This window comes from Artemia franciscana, chromosome 16 (genome assembly GCF_032884065.1).
Source record: "Artemia franciscana chromosome 16, ASM3288406v1, whole genome shotgun sequence".
NCBI lineage: Eukaryota > Metazoa > Arthropoda > Branchiopoda > Anostraca > Artemiidae > Artemia > Artemia franciscana.
This window is the reverse complement of record NC_088878.1, coordinates 35,349,548-35,374,158: the sequence shown is the minus strand read 5'-3', so window position 1 is coordinate 35,374,158 and position 24,611 is coordinate 35,349,548. Positions and strand designations below refer to the sequence as shown.

The window sequence follows — 24,611 nt, the reverse complement described above, 5'->3', positions numbered from 1 at the left end:
ATTGCTTAATGAAGCCTGAAAATTGTGAAATCGTAAAAAAAAGAATATAAATATCCGCAAGAATGGAGTTACGCCTATGCACCAAGCATTGTCAAAAAAATACAATACATGTTAGAGAATTTACTAGAAAAATGGTATAAATCCCAGAGGTCATATTTGATATATTACAATAATTTTTTTCCATATAGTTTTCCTATATGCCCCTCCACTGCATTAGGAAATGCTTTAACGCCATCTATAGTGTAATCACTTATACTTAATTCTTTAAGTATGTCAAAATTTAGCTTCTCAAACATACTTATTGTGATTGGGTTTGTCGCAATAACGGTGACAGCACAGAATCCTCTTTCTTTTGCTAGCTCCATAGCTTTAAGCACTAGCTCCTGGAAAATAAAATATATGTTAAGACAATGGCATATCAATAAAAAGGGGAAGTACAGGAGAGTCCTCCCTAAACGTCTTTTATTTACTGTAAATTATTTATCAATCCACCAAAAAGAAAAGAAAAACAAAACATTAAATATAAAAAATCTCCTCAAGGTTTTATTGCCGTAAAAATTATGGCCCGTTTTATTCATTGAAAAACCTATAGTAGAATCAGAGAAAAATCCCTAAACACAACATTTGAGATTCTCTTGATCCAGAATTCCTTCATCCTTCCCCCGCAATACCTAGAGGTTTCACTTTTATCCCCAGGTCATCGACAACCCATTGTATATATTCTATTTCGATGACATAGACACCTGTAGTCTTTTGATTTACCACTACCTTTTCCCCCTGATAAAATTTTTGATCAATTTGGCCACCACTTCTGACAATCTGAGAATTTTAATAACTTCCTTCAATATATTGTGAATAATTTGAAAACTCAGACGCGCACAATGTCTTTTAATTTGCTGTGGCATCCATGACGTTTCCAGAGTGTACCCTAAAAAAGTCTAAGGATCTTTGCTTAGCAAATGATCCCCATGAGTTCCCAGCTAATCAGAGCACCAACACAAAAATCTCCTCCTTTCCTATTACTACAGCCACTACTACTACTACCACTAACAACTCACCACAATAACAAGCCGCCTGAGACCAAAACAGTTACGTACACTCCTTCTAAACACCAGTCTATTCAAAGCCTCTCTCTTTATTTATATTTATTTATTTATATTTTTATTTATTAATTTATTTATATCTATTTATATTCTTCCAGTAAATTCCCATTTCATTTAAATATTTCTTTATGACATCCTCCCAACCCAAACGAGAACGACCTGCTTTCCATTTAGTTCTTGACGGCTGGCCGAAAAGGAAAATCTTCGGCAATCTGTCATTCTTCATCCACAGAACGTGCCCTAGCCGTCTTAATCTTTCTTTCATTATAGCCATAGAAAGCGTTTGAAATACGGTTAGTCACGTGGACACCCAAAACAATGCGTAGGCAATTTCTGTCGAAAAATATGTAGCAAATCTTCATTCGCTTTTCGGAGTGACCATGCTTATTTGACTATATATGACTAATATTGTCACTATAGCTTCCAATGTTCTAATCTTGGTTTACAGAATTATCTTTCTATTCTTCGAAACTTTTATTTAACTGTGAAGAAACACCCTGAGCCTCTTTTAATATTTTCACTGCTCCTACCGTCTTTACTAGTAATACTACAAAGGTAAGTGAAGCTGCCCACATGATCAATCTTTTCGTTACCCAGCGTCATCTTTTTATGTTCACTTATTCCCAGCCTCAGTGACTTAGTTTCTTGACATTCATTTTCAGACCTATTCTAGCGCCTTGGCCTTTCAAAAAGCTCATTCATTTTGCTCAAGCTTTCATCTAGGATGCTTAAATCATCAGTATCAAGTAAGTCCAGGAGAGCTTTTCCTTCCCATTTTATTAGGTGGTCTCCCTGACCTTTCCTGTGCTCCTTAAGACCAAGTCCATCAGAATGATCCACATAAAGGAGATAGAACACAACACTACTTAACTCCTGAATTAATTCAAAACCAGCTGCTAAACTCATTTCCTACCTTAACCGCTACAGTGTTATGCTCTTACATAGTACTAACGGCTTTGATGTATTTGTCTGGTACACCATACAAGGATAACACCTTTGCTAAAGCTCTTCTATCATCAGAATCGAACGCTTACCCATAATCTATAAAACTGAGGACCAAACGTGTTTAAAAACTCAGACAATTTTCAATTATTAACCTAAGAGTGATTTTTGGTGACACATCCTATTTCGTTTCTTAAACCGCACTGTTCTTCTATTAAAACTTTGTCTAAAGCATCTCTCAGTCTAAAAAGTATCATATTACTATGTAATTTTCTTCCCACAGCGACCACACTAATGTCTCGGTAATTACCAAACTCACTCTAATCACCTTTCTTCAACAGTGGTATAATTAAGATTCTCCTAAACTCGCTATTTACTTCCTCTTTATCAAAAATCTTATTAATAATCTTCAGTAACTTATATATAACCTCAGGGCCACCATATTTAAGAATTTCCTTTACCACACCATCAACACCTAGAGCCTTACTGTTTTTAATCTTTTTGTACCGTTGCTAATTTTTCCTCACACAACAAATCTTCCCTCAGGTCCAAGGTATCAAAAACACCTACAGTCTCAAAATTTAGCATTTAAGTTTAGCACAGTCTCAAAATGTTCTGGCTATCTCTCTTTAGTTCCTTCCTTATTACTAGTTGTAGCCTCGTTCCCATGTTTAACTCAGATTAAATAAAAAAAACTGGTTTTTTAAACTGAAAGTAAGGAGCGATATTAAAACTTAAAACGGACAGAAATTACTCCGTATATGAAATGGGTTGTCCCCTCCGCAATCCCTTTCTCTTTACGCTAAAGTTTTTAATTGTTTTAAAAAGTAGAATTGTGGCAAAGAATCAAACTTTAGCGTAAAGAGCAAGGGATTGCGGAGGGGACAACACATTTCATATACGGAGTAACTTCTGTCCGTTTTAAGTTTTAATATCGCTCCTTACTTTCAGTTTAAAAACTAGTTTTTTTTTTATTTAATTTCTGAACGTTTTTGAATTAATGCATTTTTGATTTTGGCTCTCCGCACATTAATTAGTAAAATGAAACTTGCATATTAATTTTTTTTGGCTAAACGGCTTTCTCTTAGTTTTGATGAGACGATTTTGAGAAATAAGCGGTGGGGAAGGAGGACTAGTTGCCCTCCAATTTCTCGGTTACTCAAAAAGGCAACTAGAACTTTTAATTTTTAACGAAAGTTTTTATTAGTAAAAGATGTACGTAACTTAAGAATTAACTTACGTAACAAACTTTTATGCTCTTATATTTTTGTTATGTTAATGAGGGGGTTTGTCCCCTCGTTAACACCTTGCCTTTTACACTAAATCTTAAATTTTGTCCCAATTCTTTAACAATGACCCCTGAATCAGAAAGACCGTGAAATAAATAATTGAAATTGCTAGAAACACTTAGCATAAAGAGCAAGGTATTTATCTCCTCCTAAATACCTCGCTCTTTAATGCTACTCTTTACTTTCAGTTAACTCTTTCGTGTTTAAATTTTCATTGTTTTTTTTTTTATAGTAATGCTAGAAAATCCCGCGCCCTTTTCATTGAATTTCTCTTCCCCCATGACATGTCCCTCCAAGAGAAGATCCTGCCACATAGCCTCCTCTCCTTAACCCCACCCCAAACCAAAGAAATCTCCCTGAAAACGTCAGTACACTTCCCAATGACCATTACTGTATGTAAACACTGGGCAAAGTTTGTAACTTGCAGTTCCTCCCCCAGGGACTGTGAGGGAGTGAGTTATTCCAAAGACATTAGTAATATGGTTTTCGACTATGCGGAACAAAATGGCTATCTCAAAATTTGGATCCGTTGACTTTGGAAAAACTTAGCGTGGGAGGGAGCCTAGGTGCCCTCCAATTTTTTGGGTCACTTAAAAAGGGCACTAGAACTTTTCATTTTCGTTAGAATGAGCCCTCTTGCGAGATTCTGGGACCACTTGGTCGATACGATGACCCCTGGGAAAAAAAAAACGAACAAATAAACACGCACCCGTGATGTGTCTTCTGGCAAAAAATACGAAATTCCACATTTTTGTAAATAGGAGCTTGAAATTTTCGCTATAGGGTTCTCTTATAGGCTGAACACGATGGTGTGATTTTCGTTAAAATTCTATGACTTTTAGGGGGTGTTTCCCCCTATTTTCCAAATTAAGGCAAATTTTCTAAGGCTCGTAACTTTTGATGACAAAGATTAAATTTGATGAAACTTATATATCTAGAATCAGCATAAAAATTCGATTCTTTTTAAGTATCTTTTAGCATCAAACTTCCGTTTTTTAGAGTTTCGTTTACTATTGAGCCGGGTCGCTCCTTACTACAGTTCGTTACCACGAACTGTTTGATTACATAAAAAAAAACAGTTTTTTTTAACTGAAAGTAAGGAACGACATTAAAACTTAAAACTAACAGAAATTACTCCGTATATGAAATGGGTTGTCCTCTCCGCAATCCCTCGCTCTTTATGCTAAATTTTGACTCTTTGCCACAATTCTGCTTTTTAAAACAATTAAAAGCTTTAGCGTAAATGCTTTAGCGTTTACGCTCAACCCCTCCAACAATCAAAAAATCCCCATGGAAACGTCTGTACACCTCCCAATAGCCATTATTATATGTAAACACTGGTCGAAGTTTGTAACTTGCAGCCCCTTCCCCTGGGACTGTGGGGGAGTAAGTCATTCCCAAAGACATAGTTATTATAGTTTTTGACTATGCGGAAACAAAATGACTATCTCAAGATTTTGATCTGTTGACTTTGGAGAAAAAATGAGCGTGGGAGGGGGCCTAGGTGCCCTCTAATTTTCTGGTCACTTAAAAAGGGCACTAGAACTTTTCATTTCTGTTAGAATGAGCGCTCTTGCGACATTCTAGGACCACTTGGTCGATACGATGACCCCTGGGGAAAAGAAAAAAACAAAAAAACAACAAATAAACACGTACCCGTGATTTGTCTTCTGGCAAAAAATACGAAATTCCACGTTTTTGTAGACAGGAGCTTGAAAATTTTGTTGTAGGGTTCTCTGATACACCAAATGCGATGGTGTGATTTTCGTTAAGATTCTGTGACTTTTATGGGGTGTTTTCCCCTATTTTCTAAAATAAAGCAAATTTTTTCAGGCTCGTAACTTTTGATGACAAAGAATAAATATGATGAAACTTATATATTTAAAATCAGCATGAAAATCTGATTCTTTTGATGTGTATTTTAGCATCAAAATTCCGTTTTTTAGAGTTTTGTTTACTATTGAGCCGGGTTGCTCCTTAAGTTCGTTATCACGAACTGTTTGGCAAGTCAGGATTGATTATTACCTCTCAATTTATTAATGTGCCAGTTTTTTTCTATTATATTTTTATATTATGGCGTCTAGGTGCATTTTCCATATCGTCGGTAATTTTATCTATTACTCCTACTTCACACCTCCTTATGTCATATTTTAATGCGTTCTCTATTTTCTTTTCATTCGTTTTGTTTTCATATGATCTATTGCTCAGTTCATTCTTGTGCAACCTCCTTCTCCTCTCTATGAAACATAAAGCTCTTTCACTAATGCTGCAATCATAACTCTCTTCCGTAAGAAACCCTCAGCAACTTCACAAATTGTTCTTCTAAAATTATTCCAACCATATTCCACATTGTCAAATTTTAAACTCTCAAGTTTAGCATTCAACTGTTCCTGGAAGCTTTCTCTCAGATTTTCATCCTGGAGTCTACAAACATCATAACTTCCCAGGAGGTAGTTACTCTTCTAAAATTTCAGCTTTAAATTAACCCTAGACACTACTAGATGGTGATCTTTATTTTTAACATCTATAACAACACTCCTATATACCCTAGTATCTTGTATTGATCCTGCCTGTCTTCGGCTTACTATACTATAATCAATAAGGTTTTCCATCTTACCATCACGTAAATACCATGTTAACTTATGGGCCATTTTATGACCAAACACCGTGCTGCTTATAACTAGGTTGTTATACCAATAAAATTGCAAAAGTTCGGGTCATTACTGTTTTTTCCTAATCCAAGTTTACCTAGGCTAGGATACCATCTATCCCTATTTCTACCGACCTCGGCATCAAAATTTCTTAGTAAAAATACAGTGTTTTTACCTGGGACCCTGTCTATTTGCTCCTTTATCTAGTATCTCTGTCAGTTAGTTCAACAGGGGCATATACTACTATAACTGATGCCCTGAACTTCCTAGTCATAAAATGACTAATTAGTATTCTATTATTAAGACCTCCCCAGCCTAAAAAAGACTTCTCAGCTCTCTTATTCATCATGAGCTCTACTCCCTGTACATGTAGCCCATCCTTCCTGCCTAAGTAAACAGATTCTATATAACCTAATTTCATGCTTCCTACCCCTGGGATATGATTTTATACTTTATATATATATAAAATATACTTTATATTATGAAAAAAAATTACATTATAAAAAATAAATATAAGTACAGCATTAAAACATAGCCTACAGCGATGAACCCAACCGACCTTTCAAATAAAATGAGTATTATGAATAAAATGAATAAAAATGAGTACATGAGGATAAAAACATAAGCATATAAGAAAATATAAGTAACATAAGTAAAATGATTCAAAATTGGATGGAGAAAAGATTTCTGGCCATTTTCACTCTTTGTTTATTCAGGATTGAAAACCGGATTTAAGGAGAACTAAGATTGGTTTTCTGTTTTTTTATCTTGATTTGGTTCTCTTTTTCCCATGGACTTAAGGATATAAGTTTCAGGCCAACCGGAAAAAAACAGTTTTACTATTTTTGGGGCTCCAATTATCTGCAGGTGCAAGTGGCTGTCCCACAAAAAACTGAAACTGCCCCGAAACAAAATTAATATGAAACTTTTAGGTGAATGTTGAGGGGACGTTGAATTAAATCAAAAAATATTATTTATATCCAGGTTGTTCAGAGGGCGCATCTGTAAATCCTAAAAACGGCTATGGCTATTAAATTGAAAGCTCCAATGAATACTAAACTAAATAAAAAGACACTTTACGTATCCCGATTGTCGAAAGAGCGTATCTGCAATATCCTAGGAATACCTAAGAGTATATAGTTGATACTTCCAAAGGAAAGGTGTGGGGGAACGTTGAATTAAATAAAGAGGAATTATATGCATCCAGGTAGCCAACAGGGAACACCTGGAATGTTTAAGGAACGCATAAGGGGAATTAATTTGAAAACTTCAGGGAATCTTTAGTGACGTGTTGAACAAAACCAAAGACAGAATGTGCATCCTGGTTGATAAAAGGGCGCATCTGCTATATCAATGAAACGGTAAAGGTAATTCAGGGAAAACTTTTAGGAAATGTTGAGGGGGTGTCAAGGTAAATCAAAAGACATTATGTATATTTATGTACCCAAAAAGGTGTATCCGCAGTGTTTCAAGAATGGCAAAGTATATTAAGTTGAAGCTTTCAGGGTTATATTGAAGGAAATATGAACCAAGTCGAAAGGCACTATATGCGTCCCTGCTGTCAAAAGGGCGTATCTGCAATATTTCAGGAACGAATAAATGTAAAAGCTTGAAACTTTCAGAGCCTGTAAACCAAAATACATTATGTTCAACTAGGTTGTCAAAAAAAGTACATTTACAAAAATTCAGAAACGGCTAAAGTAATTCAGTTAGAACTTTCAAGGAATGTTGAGAAGAATGTTGAGCAAACTCTTATGGCCAATAAGGTAATTAATTAAATAAATTACTGAAATTTTGCACCCCTTTGCAAAAACAGTAAATTTCCGACATTACTTTCTAATTTGTGCTTGTTGGGCGTTCAATCCGCATCCAGGCTCTTCGTGGCGCCAAGCAGACGATGACATATCATCTTCCAAAGGCTTACTCGACGGTAGCAGACTCTATGATCTTCAGCCACTAATGATCAAAACAATGGACGTATTTTCTGAACCCTCCGATCGGATTTATATCAAACTCTCAGGAGCCACGTCTTCTTTTGGCCTCATGTTCTCTTCTTTTTGTCTGTCCCTGTTCTCCTTTTAAATCTCAGACATTACGTCTTCCTATGTCTTTACCCAATACAATTTCTCTAGTCGAATTTTATAACACATGGTTTGTTTTTGGCTACGGTGCTTTGTTTTTGGCCGATTTCACTGATTGTTTTATTTTCTAGAGACCAAGAGAAACATCAAATAATACGAGTGGTTCCGATTCTGAGGATAATTATGTTCCTTATATTCCAGTAAAGGAGAGAAAGAAATGTCCATTAATATGTCCATTAATTCCCAGATAAAAAAAAATATTTTTAAATTTGGGGACGCTATAGTAGTGTCTGCAGGATATCCAAAAAGGTTCAGTTTGGCACAAATCTTAAGAAGACTCCGGTACAAAATGTTACTACTTATGCTACCATGAAAGTATTAGGGTACGTGCAAGGTAGTTACGGTAAGAGTAAGGGTTGTCCCAACGTATTACGATAGTAAATCCCTGTAGTGGCATATATGATCCATATAGTGGCTACCGTAAAGGTAGCCATTGTAGCCATTGTGATAGGTAGCCAAAGATAGGTAGGTAGCCATTGTGTAGCTTGATCAACGGTCAAAAGCTGTCTGTAAAATTTCGAGATAAAAACTCGATACCTCAGAGATGAACCTTGTTAGAACTCAATAGTGCTTCGGGTTCCAGCATTAGGTGTTGGCTGGGCACAGTTGGCCACACACGGGTAGAACTAAGTAAAAAAAAATATACTGGAGACAAAATCCCGTTAAACTAGCACATGGTAGTTTCTGGGATGCCATGTGCCGAGGGCTACCCAACCCGAACTCTAAAGCTGCCTTCAATCTTGCATGCAATATTCTGAAAGTAACCCTTAAGATGTGCAAAGCAGAATTACAATTTATTGACAGAACTATTAACAAAAGCAAACTCTCTCGGTAGGCTAACTTGATCTTCAACTCAACTAATTCATAGAGAGACTAACAGAGGGATGAAATCAATTATGTGGCCCAATCAGGTTAAAGCTCAATTTCAAACAAATTCTGATTGGCGAAAATCCTTTTATAGCGAATTTTTTTTCTCACGTTCTCTGCACACGGGGAGAAACATTGAACTCTGTTTTTGACAAAATAGCTAAATGGTTCTTTAACAATGGGCAAATCAATTTGACAAATTGGCAGACAGAATTTCAACATAATCAAACATCGTTAAAAACATATTAAAAGCAAATATAAGGAATTTACGATAAAGGAAGGGGACATTTATCTAATAATCAGATTGAAGCCCTATGAGACCCAAGAGATGTGCTCAGTTTCTTTATATCCCCTTCGACATACCCTAGAAATTTTAAATTTATTCCCTCAGCTGTTCCTGATATATTGAACATACGCCATTTTGTCAACATTGTTACAAATAGTTTTTTTTTATTTAGTTTAATACTCCTCTCGACATGACCGAAAAGTTTCAACCACAAGCTCTTAGGCTCCTAGGTAGATATTGAAGATAAGCCCTTCGGCTGCACAATATGTCTTTTGATAGATTTGAATATCCCCCTCAATCTGCCCTATCAGTTCAAATTAATATTCAAATTAAAAAAAAATTCGAGATAAAATTTCGAGATAAGAATTTACGATAAAGGAGGGGGGACATTTATCTAATAATCAGATTGAAGCCCTATGAGACCCAAGGGATGTGCTTAGTTTCTTCATATCCCCTTCGACATACCCTAGAAATTTCAAATTTATTCCCTCAGCTGTTCCTGATATATTGAACATACGCCCTTTTGACAACGTTGTTACAAATAGTTTTTTTTATTTAGTTTAATACTCTTCTCGACATGACCGAAAATTTTCAACCACAAGCTCTTAGGCTCCTAGGTAGATATTGAAGATAAGCCCTTCGGCTGCACAATGTGTCTTTTGATAGATTTGAATATCATCCTCAATCTGCCCTATCAGTTCAAATTAATATTCTCTGCCGCTGCAGAGATTTTGCATTTACCCCTTTTGACAATGTGAATGTATAATCATTGCTTAATTTTGTCCTTGAAATTTTCAATTAAATATCCTCAGCTGTTCCAGAAATATTGCAGATGTGCCCTTCTTATCGCATGTGTAGGATTTCAATTCATTTACTTCGTAAGAACATCGCCAAATGGGGAAAACCATGCTGCGACTAAGATGGTCCCACGACCACACAAAGTCTCTGTTTAAACAATATTATGATTGTAGTTTGTATTGTTACAACGTTAGAAAACAACTATCGTATTGAGATTTTGACTAAAGAATTCAGAATTTTGAACTGGACTTGTTACAACTTTCAGAAACTCATATTCCAGGGCTTGGAAACACAAAATTAGGTGATATAAAATGTGTTTACTCAGGTGGGAAGGATGGGGTACACAAGCTAGGAATAGGACTTTCTGATGAATATAGAGGCTGCTTGCTTAGGTTCCCTGCATAGGCTGGTAAGGTATTAATAATAGAATGATAGTTCCTCATTTTATGACTAAATTAAATAAAAAAAACAAGTTTTTTTAACTGAAAGTAAGGAGCGACATTAAAACTTAAAACGCACAGAAATTACTTCGTATATGAAAGAGGCTGCTTCCTCATCAACGCCCCGCTCTTTACGCTAAAGTTTGACTCTTTCTCTCAATCCTTCTTTTTAAAACAGTAAAAAACTTATGCGTAAAGAGCGGGGCGTTGATGAGGAAGCAGCCTCTTTCATATACGAAGTAATTTCTGTGCGTTTTAAGTTTTAATGTCGCTCCTTACTTTCAGTTAAAAAAACTTGTTTTTTTTTTATTTAATTTCTGAACGTTTTTGAATCAAATGCATGTTTTGATTTTGGCTCTCCGCAGAGGAATAATCAAAGCGAAATTTGCATATTTTTTTTTTTTTTGGCTCAATGGCTTTCTCGTAATTTTGATCGAATGATTTCGAGAAAAAAAGAGCGGGGGACGAAGCCTAGTTGCCCCCCGATTTTTTGGTTAATTAAAAAGGCAACTAGAACTTTTAATTTTTTACGAATCTTTTTATTGGTAAAAGATTTACGTAACTTATAAATTAGCTTACGTAAAGAACTTTTGTATTCTCATGTTTTTATTACATATATGAGGGGATTCGCCCCATCGTCAGTACCTCGCTCTTTACACTAAAGCTTAAATTTTATCCCAATTCATTAAGAATGACCCCCTGAATCACAAAAGCCGTAGAATAAGTAGTTGAAATTACTGAAAATACTTTAGCGTAAAGAGCGAGGTATTAGAAGGAGGTGAGCCCCTCATATGGGTAATAATTTCTGTTTGTTTTAAGTTTTATTGCTGTTCCTTACTTCCAGCTGAAAAAGCTTTTTCACTTTTATTTTTTAATTGTTTTTTTTTTAAATAATGCTAGTAAATCCTGCTCTCCCTTCATGGAAATTTTCTTCTCCCATTACAAATTCTCGAAGGAAAGTTCCCCCGCATATCCCCCTCTTCTCAACCCCTCCCCCAAACCAAAAAATCCTCCTGAAAACGCCTGTATACTTCCCAATAACCATTACTATATGTAAGCACAGGTCAAAGTTTGTAACTTGTTGCCCCTCTCACGGAGACTGTGGGGGAGTAAGTCGTCCCCAAAGACATAGTTATAAGGTTTTTCGACTACGCTGAATAAAATGGCTATCTCAGAATTTTGATCCGTTGACTTTGGGAAAATAATTAGCGTGGGAGGGGGCCTAGGTGCCCTCCAATTTTTTGGTCACTTAAAAAGGGCACTAGAGCTTTCAATTTACGTTAGAATGAACCCTCTTGCAACATTCTAGGACAACTGGGTCGATACGATCACCCCTGGGAAAAAGAAAAAAAAACAAAAAAACAAAAAACAAAAAAACAAAAAAACAAATAAACACGCATCCGTGATCTGCCTTCTGGCAAAAAATGAAAAATTCCACATTTTTGTAGATAGGAGCTCGAAACTTCTACAGTAGGGTTCTCCGATACGCTGAATCTGATGGTGTGATTTTCGTTAAGATTCTATGACTTTTAGGGGGCGTTTCCCCCTATTTTCTAAAATAGAGCAAATTTTCTCAGGCTCGTAACTTTTGATTGGTAAGACTAAACTTAATGAAGCTTATATATTTAAAATCAGCATTAAAATGCGATTCTTTTGATGTAGCTATTGGTATCAAAATTCCATTTTTTAGAGTTTTGGTTACTATTGAGCCGGGTCGCTCCTTACTACAGTTCCTTACCACGAACTGTTTGAAAGTACAAGCTATCAGTCATAGTCGCTTACGCCCCAGTCGATCTGACTCATGGAGATTCTAGTGACTCAAATAAAGTTTAGTTACGCTTAAATGGACACACAGACAGGGTCCCAGGTAGAAATGTGGCATTTCGATCGGGATATTTTAATTCCCAGGCTGGTAGAGTAAGTGTAGATAGTTTCTACCCTACATAGATTTGGGCTAGGGAACGAAAATAGTAATGGTTATAGACTACTACCGTTTTGTAGATAATTTACCTATAACGTATTTAGTCACAAAACAGTCCATAAGTTAACATCATTCACAGATGGTTTTTATAAGAGATTAAATAAAAAAAAAACAAGCTTTTTCAACTGAAGTAAGGAGCGACATTAAAACTTAAAACGAACAGAAATTACTTCGTATATGAAAGGGGCAGCTTCCTCATCAATGCCCCGCTCTTTACGCTAAAGTTTGACTCTTTCTCTCAACTCTTCTTTTTAAAACAGTAAAAAACTTTAGCGTAAAGAGCGGGGCGTTGATGAGGAAGCAGCCCCTTTCATATACGAAGTAATTTCTGTTCGTTTTAAGTTTTAATGTTGCTCCTTACTTTCAGTTGAAAAAAACTTGTTTTTTTTTATTTAATTTCTGAACGTTTTTGAATCAATACATGTTTTGATTTTGGCTCTCCGCAGAGGAATTTGCATATTTTTTTTTTTGGCTAAATGCTTTCTCATAATTTGGATCGAATGATTTTGAGAAAAAAAGAGCGGGAGGAAGCCTAGTTGCCCTCCAATTTTTCGGTTAATTAAAAAGGCAACTAGAACATATAATTTTTTACGAATCTTTTTATTAGTAAAAGATATGCGTAACTTATAAATTAGCTTACTTAAAAAAATTTTTATTCTCATGTTTTTATTACACATATGAGAGGGTTCGCCCCCTCGTCAATACCTCTCTCTTTACACCAAATCTTAAATTTTGTCGCAATTCATTAAGAATGACCCCTGAATCACAAAAGCCGTAGAATAAATAGTTGACATTACTAAAATACTTTAGCGTAAAGAGCGAGGTATTAGGAGGAGGTGAGCCCCTCATATGGGTAATAATTTCTGTTCGTTTTAAGTTTTAATGCTGCTCCTTACTTCCAGCTGAAAAAAAACTTTTTCATATTTATTTTTTCATTGTTTTTTTTTAAATAATGCTAGTAAATTCTGCGCTCCCTTCATGGAAATTTTCTTCCCCATGACAAATTCCTCGATGGAAAATTCCCCAGTATATCCCCCTCTTCTCAACCCCTCCCACCAACCAAAAATCCTCCTGAAAACGCCTGTACACTTCCCAATAACCATTACTATATGTAAGCACTGGTCAAAGTTTGTAACTTGTAGCCCCTCCCACGGGGACTGTGAAGGAGTAAGTCGTCTCCAAAGACATAGTTATATGGTTTTTCGACTACGCTGAATAAAATGGCTATCTCAGAATTTTGATCCATTGACTTTGGGAAAATAATTAGCTTGGGAGGGGGCCTACGTGCCCTCCAATTTTTTTTGGTCACTTAAATAGGGCACTAGAACTTTTCATTTCCGTTAGAATGAGCACTCTTGCAACATTCTAGGACAACTGGGTCGATACGATCACCCCTGGGAAAAGAAAAAAAAAAAAAAAACAAAAACAAATAAACACGCATCCATGATCGGCCTTCTGGCAAAAAATACAACATTCCACATTTTTGTATAGGAGCTTGAAACTTCTAGAGTAGGGTTTTCTGATACCCTGAATCTGATGTTGTAATTTTCGTTAAGATTCTATGACTTTTAGGGGGTGTTTCCCCCTATTTTCTAAAATAACGCAAATTTTCTCAGGCTAGTTACTTTTGATGGGTAAGACTAAACTTGCTGAAACTTATATATTTAAAATCAGCATTAAAATGTGATTCTTTTGATGTAGCTATTTGTATCAAAATTCCATTTTTAGAGTTTTGGTTTCTATTGAGCCGGGTCGCTCCTTACTACAGTTCGTTACCACGAACTGTTTTATTAAATAAAAAAAATTTGTTCTTTAAACTGAAAGTAAGGAGCGATATTAAAACTTAAAACGGACAGAAATTACTCCGTATATGAAATGGGTTGTCCCCTCCGCAATCCCTTTCTCTTTACGATAAAGTTTTAATTGTTTTAAAAAGTAGAATTGTGGCAAAGAATCAAACTTTAGCGTAAAGAGCAAGGGATTGCGGAGGGGATAACCCATTTCATATACGGAGTAATTTCTGTCCGTTTTAAGTTTTAATATCGCCCCTTACTTTCAGTTTAAAAAACTAGTTTTTTTTATCTAATTTCTGAATGTTTTTGAATTAATGCATTTTTGATTTTGGCTCTCCGCACATTAATTAGTAAATTGAAACTTGCATATTAATTTTTTTGGCTAAACGGCTTTCTTTTAGTTTTGATCAGACGATTTTGAGAAATAAGCGGTAGGGAAGGAGGACTAGTTGCCCTCCAATTTTTCGGTTACTTAAAAAGGCAACTAGAACTTTTAATTTTTAACGAAAGTTTTTGTTAGTAAAAATATACGTAACTTAAGAATTAACTTACGTAACAAACTTTTATGCTCTTATATTTTTATTATGTCAATGAGGTGGTTTGTCCCCTCAATAACACCTTGCCTTTTACACTAAATCTTAAGTTTTTTCCCAATTGTTTAAGAATGACCCCTGAATCAGAAAGACCGTGGAATAAATAGTTGAAATTACTAAAAACACTTAGCAAAAAGAGCAAGGTATTTATATCCTCCTAAATACCTCGCTCTTTATGCTAAAGTATGTTTAGAACCCCTTATATGTGTTATAATCACTGTTAGTTTTAAGTTTTAATGCTACTCTTTACTTTCAGTTGAAAAACTTTTTCGTGTTTATATTTTCATTGTTTTTTTTACAGTAATGCTAGAAAATCCCAAGCCCTTTTCATTGAATTTCTCTTCCCCCATGAAATGTTCGTCCAAAAGAAGATCCTCCCACATTGCCTCCTTTCCTCAACCCCAACCCAAACCAAAGAAATCCCCCTGAAAACGTCTGTACACTTCCCAATGACCATTACTGTATGTAAACAATGGACAAAATTTGTAACTTGCAGCCCCTCCCCAGGGACTGTGGGGGAGTGAGTCATTCCAAAGACATAGGTAATATGGTTTTCGACTATGCGAAACAAAATGGCTATCTCGAAATTTGGATCCGTTGACTTTGGGAAACAAATTAGCGTGGGAGGGGGCCTAGGTGCCCTCCAATTTTTTTGGTCGCTTATAAAGGGCACTAGAACTTTTCATTTCCGTTAGAATGAGCCCTCTTGCAAGATTCTGGGACCACTTGGTCGATACGATGACCCCTGGGGAAAAGAAAAAAAAAAACAAAAAAAAAACAATCAAACAAATAAACACGCACCCGTGATCTGTGTTCTGGCAAAAAATACGAAATTCCACATTTTTGTAGATAGGAGCTTGAAATTTTTGCTATTGGGTTCTCTTATACGCTGAACACGATGGTGTGATTTTCGTTAAAATTCTATGACTTTTAGGGGGTGTTTTTCCCTATTTTCCAAAATAAGGCAAATTTTCTCAGGCTCGTAACTATTGATGACAAAGATTAAATTTGATGAAACTTATATATCTAAAATCAGCATAAAAATTCGATTCTTTTTATGCATTTTTAATTCCGTTTTTTAGGGTTTCGTTTACTATTGAGCCGGGTCGCTCCTTACTACAGTTGATAAAGAGTTACCACGAACTGTTTGATAAAATTTTGTAGTGCAACCTAAGTAAAGTAACCATGTATAGTATGCCTAGTACAATCGTGTACTTTTCACGTGCTAATTGTCATAATTTATTTTCCTACCACTTTGTTTGGAAAGGGTGGTTGTAAAAACTTTACAGCGGGTTGACTCGACTGAAAATCTAAAATTCTAGTGACATTTATTAAAGTTAAAAGTGAGTGGGTAAGACAATACCACATACAGGAAACTGGGCACTACAGGTTACCTATACTACAGATAGGACACATGAAGCTCGCCCTACTACATCGCTTTTGCATATCTAGTACATCGTTTTTGCATACTTCCATAGGAATCTCTTTTGCATATAGCTATGAGGGCCTACATACCAGCTTTAGCAACCAGATCCAATTTGAATATACCAGTTTGAATATACTCTTTATTATAAAGTTTTTACTTGGCAATACATACTAGAAAAAATGAGTGGTTTGTTTACACCATTAGAAATTAATAGTGGAGCTAGTAACATCAATGATACAAAGACAAGAGTACCAAACTTAGCAGTACAAATTGAAAGACGATCTCAACTTCAACCTGCATTAAATGCAATAGTGAATACATTGAGGAGAATAAGTTCAATTAGTAAGTTAAAAATGAGTGATATTTTGTTGTAATTATGTAGTAACATGTTTTTAAATCGAAAATGTTTTTCTTGTTTAGTATTTTTAGTAGGTTAACGTTCATCTAGGATTTTGAAGTAAAAAAATTCTTAGTTAGTTAGTTAATCAGGTCTGAGAGTGTTAAGATTTAAACATGGATGAATTTCACACATAAAAAACATGTTTTATTCTAGATGATGATTTTCTAGACTTATCTATTCAAAGGAAAATATTTTCTCTAAGAATACCTGACGATATAATGAGAAATTATTCTCCGTATTTAGACTATTGTATGAAACTTACGCGTTGTGACCCAAATCCATCTACTCAGTTTATTCACATATTAATTGAAACGAAACAACATGATATTGTGGATTTGCTTTTAAGCAATACCTTAGAAGTATAATGATGATTTAAGATTTTATCCATATGATTTTTCCATGAAAACAATAAACAAATTGACAATTTATAAGATTATATCCAAAAACGTTCTTTGATGTCACTCAATTACTCCTCTTTCTCTCTCTCTAGAACTACAAAGAGTTTTAATATCTACTTTAATATCTACAGCAAATGGCTTACCACAATCTTTTAGGGAGGCAATAGAAATTTAATAAATAAGTAAATAGAGACCTAGCTTTAAATAGGCATTGAAGATATTTCTATAAACCCAATTTACAATCACTTAATGTTAAAAGATTCAAATGACATTTTTTTCTCAGTTTCAATTGCGACCATCTGACCGCACATTTAATGAAAATCGGGTCAATAGACAAGCTAAGTCAATAGCTTAGCAGAATTTTTGTACAGTCTGACAGGTGAATGGTCTTTATCTTTCTGTCTCTTTATCGATCGTAAGTCAGTTTCATTTGCTATTGAGAGAGTTAACACTGAAAAAATGTTCTATACATTACTACTATGTATGTATGACGAGTGTGATGAAAAGTTTAGATTATTCAATCCGTGTAAATTGCGTAGAGGATATGCAGCACAAATTATAGACAGTAATTCCTGCATTGAGGAGATTTGTGACTCTCAGACTAGAGGATTCCTATGCTGCAATTGTAACTATGATAAATGTGACCAGTGGGAGAATACCTATCCCAGTATGATTGGAAAAAACCCAAAAGGAGATTTTAGTTTTTTTTCAGAGACTGGCTTCGTCAGTCGTGGTTTTAAATTGTTTTGGGAAGAAGAATCAGTTCCACGCTTCAACTGTTGGAAGAGTAAGAGAGTTTGGTTTCAATTCATCGTTGTGGGGACAATGGTTACTATAATTATAAGCCTATTGTCTTTTTGGCTGTTGCAGAAAGTGATTTTACATTTGAAAGCACTCTGTGTGACATTGTTTCAAATTATCAAATCGAAGCACTTGAATTTTACAATATGAATGAAAATAGTATCATTGGCTTTAAAAAGATATACAAACAATGAAGTTACATTATATTGTAGATAATGATACCCTGACCTCGTACATCAAGATCAATGTACAGTGAATCCAGATAATTTACTATGAATGATTGTTCTCGATGGCTACCTATACGTAGAAGAAGAAATTTAAAGAGGAGAAAAATGCATTTCATATAGATTTATACTTTTTTAATTAATAATCAAACTTACATTTCCAGTGTTAACACATGGAAATTTTTCAAGAAAATTCGATGGTATACAATAGGATTTGCATTTGGACATGCACAGATCCAGATTATACACGCTGATTTTTTCCAAGGTATTCAATGGTATATAATAGTATTTGTATTTAGACATGTATAGATCAATATAAACTGTCATGATTATTTGATTTGTGTTCATGGTGAATTTGATTTCACATCTAGTAGAACACTGCCTTCAATAGTGATTTCCCAGTACATTTCAAACTCATTTATTGAGATTAATGCAATAGTCTCAGCTAATGGTAAATGTGCACTCTAAACGTACACTCGCTTGTAAAAAACTCACATCTTGAGTGCCAGACAAGTCCAATACAATGATACAATTAGTTTTTGCCAACATTATATCAGTTTTACCATTTTCAAACAGTTATGAATCTCGAGCTAGGGATTGTATTGTCAACTCACACAGTGTCCTATAGGATTTATCGAAGGATAAATTCTTGAGTATAATTCAATTTAGTTTACACACAAGAGAGGAAAGTTATAAAATTTCAAATTTGTGTTGGCAACTTGTCCAACATCCTATAGCGCTAGTACTTTTTATAAATGCCAATGCCAGTTTTGGAGAAATTTTACCATTGATGAATAAAGAGTCAATGAAGGTGCATGAAACCGTGGCAATGTGGCCCTGATTGGTGATTGTATGAGGAACAAGTAGTTTGATATTATTTCCACGTGCTCTCAGTTTTTCCACTGTCAAAGCAACAGAGCTCACAGCCAGTTGCTTTCACACATGACGTATTGCCTAGATGAGAGACACAGCTATATCGGGTGATATAGGAAGTTCCTTTTGTAAAATTAAATTGTATGGAACGAACGTTTATTTTATGGTCCCACTTAATATTCGGTGGTAACAATTTGGGTATATTAAATACCTCTTGATTTATTTTCCCAACTAAATGTATTTCACTGGTTTTCGCCATTTTAAGTACGTATTTAGTATCATAGTCTTTTTTATATTTTTTAGCAAAGGCTAGTGCATAGCGAAACAGCTTAGTACACAAATTGCCAAGACCATTGCCCGACATTGACGAACGACCTTTATAATAGTCAATTACATGACCCATTTGTCTTGGACCCTGAGTAAGAACATAGCAATCAGTATTAAGGGCAAACCAATGTCGTTTTTCTATTAGACGTCTTGCTGTTGAACGGGTCAAAAATGAAAAGATAGACACTGGGACAAGTAAACTCCCGCCCATACACACAGGTACAAAGTGCGAGAGAGACAAAACACATACAAACACACAGATCCATACATGCAATCAGACAAAGAGAGACATTGTGATAAGCCAACACCCCCCGAGACATACAGGCATAGAGAGTGAGAGAGACAAAAACACATACAAATACATAGATTCAGACATAAATAAGATAAAACAGGCACTGGGACGAGCAAACAACCACCCAGACGCACTTGAAAAGAGAATGAGAGAGAGACAAAAACACATATTGAAACACACAGCTTCAGAAATACGAACAAACGAAGACGGACACTGGGACTATGAAACACCTGCTCAGACACACAGACAGACTGAGAGAGACAAGCAAACAGCCAGTTTTTTTTCTACCTGAACCTGAGTACCTACAGCCAACCTACAATCCCCACCTTTTTTCAAAACATATTATTCAAGTTAGATTCATTTAGGTTGACATAGCATGGCCGGCCGCGGTAAGTGACTCTAAATGATACTAACTAGAACAAAGTTATTAAATAAAATGATGTCTGATTGTATATCTGGAGCTGTGTGTTTGTCTTTGTTTTTGTCTGTCTCACTCTCTTTGCGTGTGTGCCTGGGCAGGTTTTCGAAACTTTGCATTATTCATCAGTCTCTTCTCAAGATAGAAACGAATCACATCACCCATGTCAAAGAAGAAGAAGAAAAAACCGAATGAAAAACAGTTACATAAAAACTTCTTTTCCTGGGCTGAACTGGCACATCTACCACACAAGGATCCCCACTCATCAAATTCCTGGAGTGAAATGGCACATCTGCCACACAAGGAATCCCGCCCATCAATCACATCATCTGTAAATTAATTAAAGGCAGAAAATGCTGATGTAAGTGTAAAACATGGTTACTATGAACGATTTTACCGACAACAACCACTCTCTAAAAACATTCATTTTCAAATTTATTCCAATTAACATTATTTTGTGAATATTTCTTTCACGTTTATGGATCTACATGGGCCGGTCAAGAAATCTGTCGATGATGTGCCAAGTCTTACTTATGGAATATCCTATGAAAATTGTGTATTGCAAAACTTATTTCGAAACATCAATGTCCATATAAAAGAACATTGATAAGTGCTAGCCACAATATCTCAAATTAAACGAGCTACGTACAGTTCACATTGAACACGCCAAACTCATATAAAGAATCGAGGGATTCAGCCAGTGGATTTTAATATAAGACAGACATCAACACTACAGATACACTTAAAATGGTGACAACTAGTGAATTATATTTCACTAGTTATTTCACTAGGGAAATAAATCATGCAATATATAACATACTCCAATTGATACGACCAAATATTAAGAAGGACATAAAATAATATTAAGAAGGTCCATCCGATTTCATTTTACGGAAATCAACCGATGTAACAGTCTCTCTCATCTCAGAATTCGTTCTATAATTTATCCTTTGATAAATTCTACACTCCGCATATCAACAACTTTATTGAAAGCAGTGGAAAAGCTATTATTCAAACCAAAAAAGAGTTCAGGATTCAAATACTGAAAGCTATAGTTTTCGTGCACACTGATATTTAGTTTTCTGATGTCGTGGCTATACTTACAATGAATTTCTTAACATTTACGTAGATTATCCTCGTCTAAATAGCTTCCTAGGTGAAAAATTTTTAGATTTCTTCTTTTACGTATAGTTAGCTATCAAAAACAACTAGCAGCTACAGATCATCTGATTTCGCTGTATATTGATCTTGATATTGATATTGATTATTGATATTGCAAAGTCAGAGTCACATTTCTAAAGTACAATGTAACAACACTCTTATTATATCTCTGTTTGAAGTTAACAATACTATTTTCTTTCATATTATAGAATTAAAGTGATTCAATTTGCTTATTTAAAGCAATATCACATACGGCGTTTTCAAATGGAGAATCACTTTCTGTAACTGCCAAATAAAAATCATTGTGTTTATAATCATAGTAACCATTGTCTTCATAACAACGACGTATAGACCAAAATCTCTTGTTATTCCAACAGTTGAAGTGTAGACCTGATTCACCCTCCAGAAACAATTTAAGACCATGACGATAACAGTCTCTTAGAATTAAACTAGAATCTCCAATCGGCTTTTTTTCCAATCATACCGGGATGGATATTCTTCTACTGGTCACATTTTTCATACTGACAATTGGAGCATAGGAATCCTCTAGTCTGAGGGTCACAACTCTTTTCAAAAGGGGAATTATAGTCTTTAATTTGTACTGCATATCATTTATGCAATTTTGACGGATTGCAATCCACTCTTTTCGTCATACTCGTCAAAAATTGTATAGTTCTAACATGATGACCAGCTGCCCAAAGTATTCATGCAAAGTGGACATGCATAGAATATTTTTCCAATGTTGAATTTCTCACAACCATAATTTAATTGACTTACGTTCGATAAAGTTTTCTTTTCTAGTTCTAGTTCTAGTTCTAGAGAGAGAGAGAGAGAGAGAGAGAGAGAGAGAGAGAGAGAGAGAGAGAGAGAGAGAGAGAGAGAGGAGTAATCAAGTGACATCACAAAACCGTTTTGACAGGATCTTTTAAATAGTAGATTTATGAAAAAATCATAAAAAGATCATTTGGATAGAGTCTTAAGTAGACGTTGAATTTCTAAGATAGCATTCAATAGAATATCCACAATATCTGGTTGTTTCGTTTCAATTAATATGTAAATAAATTGAGCAAATGGATTTGGTCACGACGTAAAAGTTTTAGCCAATAGTCCAAAGACAGAGAATTAAATATCAAGACAGAAATTTCAAATTATATGAATAAGTGCTGTTTGAGAAGATATTTTCCTTTGAAGATATAAGTCTAGCAAATCATCCTCTAAAATCAAACATTTTTTCAAAATCACAAGATTCTTTATGATTTTTATTTTTTAAATCCATCCATTTTTGAATTTTAATACTCTGACAACTGACTACATACAAATTAATATTCTGTCTACTTTAAGAATGTTATTAGAGGAACGGTAACCTACTAAAAATATCTAAAAAGAAAAACCTTTCGATTTAAAACATTTTTATTACATAATTACAACAATATATCACATATTTTTTACCTACTGATTCAGCTTATTGTCCTTAATATATTTCATTGTTGTATTTAAAGCAGTCTGAAGTCTATGTATATAAACTGTATCAAGTTTTGCTGCAAAACAAAACTGCTCCTCCAATTTGAATTTGCTCAATGATATCCCATATCTTGCATGCATATTATCCCATTTAAGGCTTAGTCAAGATCCTCTTGTAATTTGTAGTGCTAAGTTTGGTACTCTTGTCTTTGTATCATTGGTGTTAGAAGCTCCACTATCAACTTTTAATGGTGTAAACAAACCACTTATTTTTGCTAATATTCATTTTAAAATAAAAACTTGATAATAAATAGTATATTCAAACTGTTTTCTCTCTTACCTCTACTTTCTTACTAGCATGGATTACATTGTAAATCAAGCCTTATATTGGATCTGCTTGATATGGTTGGTTTTTAGGCCCTCGTAGTTATATGTAAATAAAATTCTCATGGAAGCATACAAAAGAGATGTGCCCTCTCTAGTTTCATCTGATATTTAAGTAGAGAAAGCTTCAGGTGTCCTGACTGTAGTCTAAGCAACCTATAGTGCCCTGTCTGTGTCATGTTCTGTCTGTAGTATTGTCCCCCACTACTAAGGTATTGGAGGGGAGCTAGCAGTCTAGTGGCCCTTTTTTGTCATATAGTCCCCTCTTAACCCCCCTATCCACCTGGAAAAATTTTAAGACGAGAATTTTATGGCAAATAGCTGATAAGTCAATCAAAACTTCCTCTAGGGATATTTTGACCTCTACAGCGCCTGTGAAAACTACTAAAAATATTGAAATTTTCCGATGTTTTATAATGGGAAAAGCGGGGTGTATTTCATCTTGGATGCCCAGAAATCGTTCCTTCGGGTAAAAGTATAGAATATTTTGCTCTGAAAGGGAGGCTGTGGGTCCACAACTGAGTCAAAAGTCTTTTTATGTCTCAAACTTATTTTGAACTTACAGCCGTGAGTCCTGCTGCCAAGAGAATTTAGCTTACAAAGATTTACTTCAGGGCACCCCCCCCCCCATCATTAGCACCTAAAAAGGGAAAAGTTCTCGATGGACTGAAAACATATATCCTTAAGTTGTTGGCTAGGGGAACCCGTCAAATATGGAAAATTAAAAACCAATCTTTCTCCTAAAAAGTGAGCTTTTTACGCAAGAATGGTGACATTGGCAAATACGCATAGCCTATCAGATATTATTGTTTAATTTCTAATGTGAGGGGACTATAAGGCCTTAGCCATAGCTGTTGTATATATTAATATTGAAAAGCGTTTTCCACAAAACAAATTTTTCGAAAAAAATAAAGAGTTACATTAAACCAAAACCAAGCAAAACTTAAGTCAAATAATGTTTCAGTCGTCTTGTACTTTCCCCAGAGGGTTTGCTGTCATGCGATCTTCAGGGGCATAGCTATGGAACCTTTTATCAATGTTTTAAAAAATGGCTACCTCAAGATTTTGACCAGCTGTCTTTGGGAAAAAGTTGCCATAGTGAGGACATTTCGACTCTCAAAATAAGCGCTAGAACTTCCGATTTCCGATCGAATGAGCCCCTTCCTCGGTTTCTGTGACAACTCGTTCCAAATGAAATGCCTTGGTAAAAAAAATAATGCACAGGGCGTTTGCTCTTTACTTTGGCTACATTATCGTGCTGCTGATAGCGCTGTGAGCTCCCCCCCCAAAAAAACATGTCAAACACCCAAAAAACTATTACCTTTGCAATTCCTTGACGCGTATGTGTGTGTTTAACGACAAGAAATGTAAACTCGATAATTTCTTCAACACCGTACTTCTCAAAAAGGTCAAAATTCTTTAAATCTTCTAGGTATGAGGATATGCTCCCTAAAACAATCAATAAAATATAAAACTTAAATATCACAGACACCATAATACATTAGGATGTTCAAAAGCACGCGATATGAGTAATACAATTAATTATACCGCATTTTATTTCA

General features: G+C 35.1%; 1 long non-coding RNA gene across 1 annotated transcript; it reads right to left on the bottom strand.

Moving 5' to 3' along the window:
• Positions 1 to 105: 105 nt before the first annotated feature.
• LOC136036871 (uncharacterized) lies at positions 106 to 24,611 on the bottom strand. The gene is made up of 2 exons (XR_010619798.1): positions 24,371 to 24,611; positions 106 to 383 (listed from the first exon to the last, which is right to left on the bottom strand). It is a non-coding gene; the product is annotated as an uncharacterized LOC136036871 (long non-coding RNA).